Below are 9,456 nucleotides of genomic sequence, written 5' to 3'. Positions count from 1 at the left end.
ATATCCTGATTGTGTGAAGACAAGAGCTGGGGTTCTATACCCTCCGTCTTTTCTGCTGTCTAATCTATGTACCCTGTCCATTATGTCTCTCCTCGACCTTAACGCTCTTGTCTGAACAACATGGCAGAAACACCTGCTCCCACTAGAGAGAAATTGTTTCTGTCCCACTCCATATTTCATCCACTTTCTCGAAGTCCTTCTTTATTTACTCACATCGTCACTACAGATATTCAAATCATTTCAATACTATTTGTCATACAAAATGGTTATTTCTTAGGTAAATACGATGTAAAAAAGGTACAGTATGTGTAAAGCGCTTGCCCGATGTAAGAGAAATAAATAAATAAACTTATCACTATATAAGATCACATGGGTTCACGAAGACATACAGCCACGCAGGATAAAGTGACTTTGGCGTTATAGATGTTGTTGTTGTGGTCTTCAGTCCTGAGACTGGTTTCATGCAGCTCTCCATTCTACTCTAGCCTGTGCAACCTTCTTCATCTCCCAGTACCCACTGCAACCTACATCCTTCTGAATCTGCTTAGTGTATTCATCTCTTGGTCTCCCTTTAGATTTTTACCCTCCACCCTGCCCTCCAGTACTAAATTGGTGATCCCTTGATGCCTCAGAACATGTCCTACCAACCGGTCCCTTCCTCTAGTCAAGTTGTGCCACAAACTCCTCTTCTCCCCAATTCTGTTCAATACCTCCTCATTAGTTATGTGATCTAATCTTCAGCATTCTTCTGTAGCACCACATTTCGAAAGCTTCTACTCTCTTCTTGTCCAAACTATTTATCGTCCATGTTTCACTTCCATACATGGCTATGCTCCATACAAATACTTTCACAAACGACTTCCTGATACTTAAATCTATACTCGATCTTAACAAATTTCTCTTCTTCAGAAACGCTTTCCTTGCCATTGCCAGTCTACATTTTATATCCTCTCTACTTCGACCATCATCAGTTATTTTGCTCCCCAAATAGCAAAACTCCTTTACTACTTTAAGTGTATCATTTCCTATCTAATTCCCTCAGCATCACCCGACTTAATTCGACTACATTCCATTATCCTCGTTTTGCTTTTGTTGGTGTTCATCTTATTTCCTCCTTTCAAGACACTGTCCATTCCGTTCAACTGCTCTCACAAGTTCTTTGCTGTCTCTGACATAATTACGATGTCATCGGCGAACCTCAAAGTTTTTATTTCTTCTCCATGGATTTTAATACCTACTCCAAATTTTTCTTTTGTTTCCTTTACTGCTTGCTCAATATACAGATTGAATAACATCGGGGAGAGGCTACAACCCTGTCTCACTCCCTTCCCGACCACTGCTTCCCTTTCATGCCCCTCGACTTCTATAACTGTCATCTGGTTTCTGTACAAATTGTAAATAGCCTTTCGCTCCCTGTATTTTACCCCTGCCACGTTCAGAATTTGAAAGCGAGTATTCCAGTCAACTTTGTCATTAGCTTTCTCTAAGTCTACAAATGAAAGGTTAAACTGATTTAGACTGACTTTGTCAAACACGTCGAACGTTAGTTTGGCCGTCAGATACCACTAGCATAGCATAGACCGTAAGCGAATGTGTAACTTTATTGTTCTTTTAACTGAACTGAAAACGCATACGGGTTCAGTAATAAACATAGTGATTTCTTAACATGAAGCATTTACAACGATAAAATGCTGAAACAATGGAATATGCAATTTGTTTTTGAAAGCAGCGGAAAGACACGCTTGTAATAATGGAGACATACTGTAAAGGATGTGTAATATTATTCTCTTTCTTGCAGTCAGGGTTATAACTATGCGTTACCATGGATGAAGAAGTGAAAACGCAGACTTCTGAAACTACTATGTATTAAAATAAGATTTTTTAAAAAAAGGCTTGGACTTTTGATATGAGTTACAAAGGGCAGTACAAATTTGCTTGGCACTAAACAGTATTGCACGGAACTGAGTTGGACGGGTGGATCAACTTCCGTTTTATATGTTACAATAAGTACTGAAATAGCACATCAAAGGCATAGCTAATCCACTTGCACATCCACACGATAAGAAGCACATATTCCATAATTTTTCGGGCGTGCTTCCGGGATATTCTTAATCATTTTACGATATTTCGATTGACAAACTTTCAATTATTCTTAAGGTGAGTCGTCCGAAAAACGACGGAATATTCGACGCGTCATGAAAGCTTTAAGAAATGCATTCTCAGCGCAGTTTTGCGATCTGCAGCACTTAAAAATCTGACTGGTGGCGGATCTTATATACTTTTAACCCATGGATGTCCCGCATAATTAAGTGACCACACGATTAAATTGTTCCAGTAATGTGTTTTGTTTTACTTTTCATCTGAAAGACTGGAAAGCCTCCTCAGAATAATGGAATACCAGCTGCTTTATTCACACCTGATTGTCACAGCGCTATATAAAAAGAATTTTCAGGAACTTATACAGGTTGCTGGTTGCGTCACATGGATTTAGGCGTTCGTGTCACTGCAGCAGAAATGTTACGTCCTGACAGACGCGTTGCTCTAGAAACGCCGCATATTTTGTAATGAAGCGCCCCTCTTCTTCGACGCAGACTGCCGTCAGCCAATGGTATTCCACCTCAGGGTGACGTCACGCCAGACAGAGCTCCGCCGTCTAGACAGTCCTCCATCTTTGTTCCGCAGACAGTTAACCTTGAGTTCTGTTCGCCTGTGGGAGTGCTTAAAACATCCGACTGTACGGATTTGCGTCTTTAACTGTCTAATCAGTCTTCAATGTGCATGGCTCTTGTGGTGAGTAAGATTTTTAACGTCATATTTTTATTGTAGTGGATGTTTAAAACTAGTGACAACATTTGTTTTCGTTCCGCTATTGCGACATTCGATTGTGATATCTGAAACCAGTGTGCGTCATTCACATATATTTGACGTCATATCAGCGACAATGCTGATAATGTTGTTATATCCCGTGTGACCACGCAGTGTACGTCAGATAGTGACGTCTAACCAAAACATTCTTGTGATGACGCCGGTATTGTGGCTTTTAGCTTAATTGTTTTCGTAGTGTTTCCATGCAAGCAATCAAGATTAACACGTGAATGAAATCATCGTGAAACTGTTCGTGTTGTTTACGATAGTAAACCATAACAGCTTTGTTTATTTGTTATGTGGATGTGTGAAGACATAAAGATACGAGACGTGGTGGGATTTATCGAGAACCGTCCCGTAAATACAGCCCTTTGTATACAAACATGTTTATATATCTCAGATATAAGGGTTTTGTTCTTGATTTTACTTCAGCAGTTTCATATCAAATTAATTAGGAATTTCAGCGTGTTGATTTCACTACTTTTTTTTATTAATCACCGTATAATTATGATATTGCAACATTTGTGGCAGTGAGTATGTGCATATCAGGCTGCGGTGGGATGTTTTTGGATTAAGGCGGAACAATCGAGAGTCGTTAATGTTCCTGCGAGGTCAATAACCTTGGAATTCTGTCATCCTGACAGGAAAGTAACACGTGTGGTGGGTAACTGACCTTCCACGAGCACGTAGGCTGTAGTGGGGGAAGACCAATGACCGACTCCGTGTCTGAGCGAATGTTTTTGTTATACTTCGTCTCGTATCACGCATTTCATCAGGTGGATAGTGTGAAATAGTAAACGTAGCGCGCAATGGAAGATGTATTACATTGCTAAAATAAAGACAGAGGATTGGTATTATCTAATAATGTTCAAATGGTGGGATTTGTTACAGTTTATAGCTTAAATAATCGACTTTTACATAGTGATCCAAATTCTTTTGTGAAAAATTACGGTGATTCCGTATTTTGGTTCGACCCTTTTATCTGAAATTCATGTTCTCTGTCCGTACTGTATTACCATACAGGAAATGTTGCCTAGAATGTTACAGTTTATGACTTAGGCGGACTCGAACAGGAGAACAAACATACGCTAATCATTACTTTTGCGCTGGTTTATAACCGTAACTTAAAAGGTGATTTATATACTTACATAATGACAGAGTAACAGCACTGTCAAGTGTTTATTTTTCGGTATTTTCGTTCAGTTCTTAAGGAATGTGACATGACGCTACATAATCATGCCCTTTTAAACATCATGAAAAGTCAAATGCGTACTGTAATTATATCTTTAATGTGACGTTACTGGTGTTATGAAAGTGCCACATTTAGGAATGGATTGCAGGCTTGTAAGAGGAAAAAAAAATCCAGTGGTTTATAGAAAACATAATCTTTCCCACACGCAGGGTTTCTTATAGTTCGAACACTGTGAGCTCAGTGTTTAAAAAAAATGTAATTTTCGTGTAAATATTTTTGATGATAAATTACGGTTAAAATTGTTGAAGTGGCTGCTCGCCCCCGTTCTTGCACAAATATTTGTTAGTCACAGTATGTTCATTACAGTAGAGTTAAGCAATTCTGAATAATATTTGCTAATAGTATTTCATACCATTGGTTCATCCTCGATTGTATTTGCATTCCTTCATCCGTTTCATATCACTTCAGTAGTAAAACAATATGTCCTTTCATGTCCAGTGCTACTAAATTATTTGAAATTACTAAAGTTTTGTCTGTTTATTTTTGGTTGTATGCATTCCTACTTTGCTTTTACCTCGTTGCCAATTGGAACAGTGAAAGTATTTGTATTCTTTTATTTTGTGCTGTTGACATTGCTGTTTGGTTTGTGGTTAATTCTTGTGCCGTCTTATTAGGTTTACTGACTGGAGTTTTTATGATTAAGACATTGTTAATACTTGCAGTCATTCGTTATCAGTTCTTGCTTCAATTACGTTTATCATATTGATAAGAACAAATCCGTTTTTTTTCATCTGAACGTTTATCCTTTTAGGCGTTATCAGTGACTTATAATATAAAGAATATTGTATGATCATACATATTTATCTGTAGTGCTAACAGAAAACATTACATCACCTAGCAAAATGTACAGAATTACAATTGCCATCATGATAAATCACTGATGATGCCCCTAATGAATAGGCCAAACAAAAAAGAATTGCTTATAAGGACGGAATTGCACTTATATAGGGCCTATATGATAAACATAATTTAATGCAACGCATATATTGATCTGTTTTCACAAATTTATATAATAGTAGGAACAGTGGTAAGGATGTCAATGGAAATACGTGGAAGGAAGAATATCTACTTTTTCAGAGGTACGTACAACAGTCACGTGACATGGAGGCAATGTATGTTGGCGGCAGATATCCCCTTTTGCACATTTGAATGTTCAGACACTCTTGCTCCTCGCTAAGAAGAGCGCAAATTAACGACCTGTATCTTTCCAACGCCCGATGTATGGTCTTTGTTGTATTTCATGTACTTAGATTTACGAGAAAGCATAACACATACAGGACGCCGGAGAAGGCTGATACCAGCAGAATGCAGAGTATGTAATTTGTTGAACTGACACTCAAGTGCATCATACTCGATATAGCGTCTGAAGTATTTTCTATTGAGAGGAGAGAGTAAAATGTTCTACGTAAGTGACTAGAGAACATCTAATTTTTGCGGATGTAAGTAGCTGGGTCATTATGACAGAGCTGCGGCGTGGGTGGAGGGCTGGATCTTATCGAGCCATGTGACACGGTTTGGTTAGCAGTTTCCGGGAGCGGTGCCAGGAAAACTAGTTGCAGCCGCCGTCGCGTTCGTGTGCTCCAGCTACAAATATATTTTGGAGCAAGGTAGGTTCTGTATTAACTATGTGAAGAAAATTTTGCTTTAGGTTACCTTATTCTATGCCAATAAGTTCTTTACATGAGAAATGTATATAGGCAAGAGATATAATGCCAGATTCAGAGCCGGTTCGGTGAATACTTTTTTCTGTCCCCAGTGCAGTCTAAAAAGTTACACCAGAAATCGGTTAAAACTAAATAATACTGTGGTCCCGACGCAAAACTACGTAATTTCCTGCACTTGTTTCTGCTTTTAACACAAAACAGGAAAGATTGGGCTTCTCGATATATTGAATGTACCCATTTCCTCCAGTCGATCCGTCGCCCATATCAGTTCGCTATTTTTACCTAAAAAAAAAAAAGGGTAAACAGTGGCCGCAGGTGCAGTTACGTCTGGGTACTGCCGTTGTCGACACTTCAGTTTTCAAATTCAGTGTTTGTGTGCCGAAGTGAGTATCGAAATAAGTGAATTTTGTGTCAAAATCGTTTCGTGTTTGGTGTTTTTAAATACAGGATCTGTAATCTTTTATGTATACTGGGTGAGAAATCGCCAGACACGAAAACAAGCTGCTGTTTTCCGTAAAATGGAGATGAAAGAGCTCTGTCAACGACTATGTGAAATAAGTTACAGCGATTCTTCAACGCCGTATTTTCTAGCCAAAGAGTCTGATTCATACAAACTTTATCTCAGAATGCCCCCACACTTGGGTCTCTGTTGCTGGAAAAAGATGAACTTAAAACACAATAGGAATTGAACTTTCTGCAGAACCGGACGGACGGGCATTCCCAAGGAAGGGAACAGCGGTAGTGTTAGGACAAACAAGTTTTACCGATGGAGGTTATTATTTCTAATATTTAATGTTAGTTCAAAATATCAAACACCTTTTTTTTTGAGTCCAGCACTTCTTATTTCACTACTCATTGTTCTTTACAAAAACCAAACGCGGTAAGAAGCACAGAGCTCATAGAGTTTTTCATAGATACCTTCTACACTACCGACCCTTGTGGCCGAGCGGTTCTAGGCGCTGCGGTCGCAGGTTCGAATCCTGCCTCGGGTATGGATGTGTGTGATGTCCTTAGGTCAGTTAGGTTTGAGTAGTAAGTGCTAGGGGACTGACGACCTCAAAAGTTAAGTCCCATAGTGCTCAGAGCCATTTGAACCATGTTGAACCTCCTACACCGATGAAACTGGCTTGTTTCACTGCTGGTTACACAGTAAAACTTACCGATTAAGGGACAATCGTGATCGGAGGGTGGAGGCGGTAGGGGGTGGGGGGAGGAGGAAGAATCGTGGTACTAATAGTACACAATTCGGAAGGATCTACGTGGACTTGCTGAAAAGTAATGCCTCTGGTTTTTTATGTGAAAACTTCAGGCTTCGAAACTGAAACCAATTGTTGTAAATATTCTGCATCTTTACATATTTATGTCTCAACATAAGCGCCCTGACGACGAACCCATTTCTGCAAACGAGATACCAGTTCGTTAATACCATCAATGTAGAATGTTTGACTGTTCCCGGAGCCAAAACCTCACCTCTGCTTGCACCGCTTTCTTAATATGAAAGTCAAGTCCTCGAAGGAGCATTGATCGATGACAGTGAAGCCAAGGCGTCGAATTGTTGCAAAGCTCGTGTGCGGTCTTGGCATTTTCATGCTGAAGGAGAGGGTGCTCCAAGTGTGAACGAACTCTTCGAATTCAAAACTCGATTACAGCTCGATGTTTCTCACGCACCGACATATACATAGTTACGAGTACACGCTGCCAAGTTAAACGCTACAATTCGGTGCCCTTTAACGACAGAGGGCTGCAAATATATAGAATTGAAGAATATAGATGTTGACTGTTAATAACTTCTGTTTTATTCGAAGGCATAAGGAGTTTTCGCATAAATAGATTCGGAGGAAGTACTTTTCAGCACACCTTCGTAATAAAACACCTTAATTTGCGTTTGGGAAAAGTTTCAAATTGCGACGATTTAAAAATGTAGGAACATTAGCTGTCGAATACACAGAGAACTGGAAAGCGCTGTGTTTTAGCTATTGTATTCTCATTTTGGGTAAAGAATAACAGATTTACTTACTGTACTATAATAAAATTTGATGACATCCCAAGCTACATTTTTTAATGTGCCACTTAACAGAAAAACATTCCGCTCTCTTAATTTCGCGTTAAACTTTTTTCACTGTGATTCGACAATTTACTAAGCAATCTTCGTAGGCGCTCTAAGACTATGGTTCGCGACACCTGAAGAAGCCCGAAAGGCGAAACAGAATTGTTAAGAAAAATGCCACGTTTTTTTTTTTTTTTTTTTGTGTAATTGAGTTTGGAGTACCTGTACAACAACTAATACGGTAATTGATTTGAATAATACTGTGCGGAGATGATGATTAACTGCTAATGGGCCTGTTGGAAGGAGTGTTCTTTGGTCTTCCCTCGTCTCAGTTAACCATTAAAGAAGTGACGTAGCAGCTTTCTTACAAGCAAAAAATGTGTCCAGGTGTACATCTTAAAGTACTTTTAGGTGTAAAGTCACGAAGAGTTTCAGAAAGTATTATAGGAATCATGGGGTCGAATCCTGACTGTTCGGATGAAAGAGAGGGACAGAAGATTAAAGATATGCATATTTGTTCCATATTTACCAAAAAGAGAATTCGTTTTCCGAAACTGGGAACACGGGCATTAATCCGATAAACTAGAGGAAAAAAGAGAGGCATTTGCTGGAACAGCAAACTGCTAAATCAAAAAACAGCTCAACGGGCTATAGATAGTAGACGCCGTTGTCAGCTCTGGCTAAAGTTCTCCCGGCGAACAGCTTAGGTCGAAGCGAAATGAGGCTAAGCCCTGATGAACTCTCCCGTAGTTTGAAAAGGTCTTTCGTGCCTCATTAAGAAACACTGAAGTTCATTATTCATATTAATGGACTTTTAATGGACCAAAGCGTAACAATTAGAGCTATCAATTGTTTCTGTAGGTCATTGTTTCCCACTCCGGGTGCTGCCAAATACGTCCAGCTATAATGTTCGGAACTCAGGTTTAAAAAGTGAATTAGTCAAATGAAACCACTTCACACTAATGCAAATTCACCTCCCTGTTGCTAATTAGGTAGTGTACAGCTGCCAGTTTGCAAGCTTGCAGCCATCAGTAGAACGGCAGGATGATATTGTTTCATCTCAAGACAAGTAATTCATTAGATGCTCCACGACCGAAAATTACCCTAATCATCGCGCTCTCTCCCCGATAGAAATGAATATTTCCGCTATTCACTATTTTCACTACCTTCCGCACACGACCTACCGACTTTATAGTGTGCAACTTCGTGATACCCATTGCCTTCGCGGATGTATCTATTTTCTGTATCATAAGGGTTCAGCGCGGTTGCAGTAGCAGTCGTAGGACAATTGCAAGTAACTCTGCAGTGGGCTTGGTGTGCGTGCGTCAACCAGTCATGTAACGCAGTTTGTATGCGTCTCTGTTGCAATGTCTCAGACTTGTAGTACATACAGGGTGAGACAGAACAGTGGGAATGTTTGAAATGAGTAGTGGCGGCCATGGGCAGATGACAGCTCTGGGGGTTCGTGACAGTTAACGAGTAAACAGTCCGCCATTTCAGTAATCATGGATCAGTGGAGCGGACAACAGCGTGCGTTAACCATAAAAATGTTTAATAAAAACAATGATAGTTCGGTAGCGGCGCAGAGAGAGTTTCGACGTTTTTATAGTTTAGGACGTTATGATGTC

At 39.7% G+C, this 9,456-nt stretch overlaps 1 protein-coding gene across 1 annotated transcript in view; it reads left to right on the top strand.

Moving 5' to 3' along the window:
* Nucleotides 1-2,681: 2,681 nt before the first annotated feature.
* LOC126336359 (PRL-1 phosphatase) overlaps nucleotides 2,682-9,456 on the top strand; it is a 565,928-nt gene continuing 559,153 nt past the window's right edge. The window contains exon 1 of the mRNA XM_049999953.1: nucleotides 2,682-2,790. The gene's annotated coding sequence lies outside the window, so the exon portion shown is untranslated. The remainder of the gene's footprint in view (nucleotides 2,791-9,456) is intronic.

The sequence above is a fragment of the Schistocerca gregaria genome, chromosome 2, assembly GCF_023897955.1.
Source record: "Schistocerca gregaria isolate iqSchGreg1 chromosome 2, iqSchGreg1.2, whole genome shotgun sequence".
Lineage (NCBI taxonomy): Eukaryota > Metazoa > Arthropoda > Insecta > Orthoptera > Acrididae > Schistocerca > Schistocerca gregaria.
Note: the sequence above shows the minus strand (reverse complement) of the source record. Positions and strands in the feature narration are given on the sequence as shown.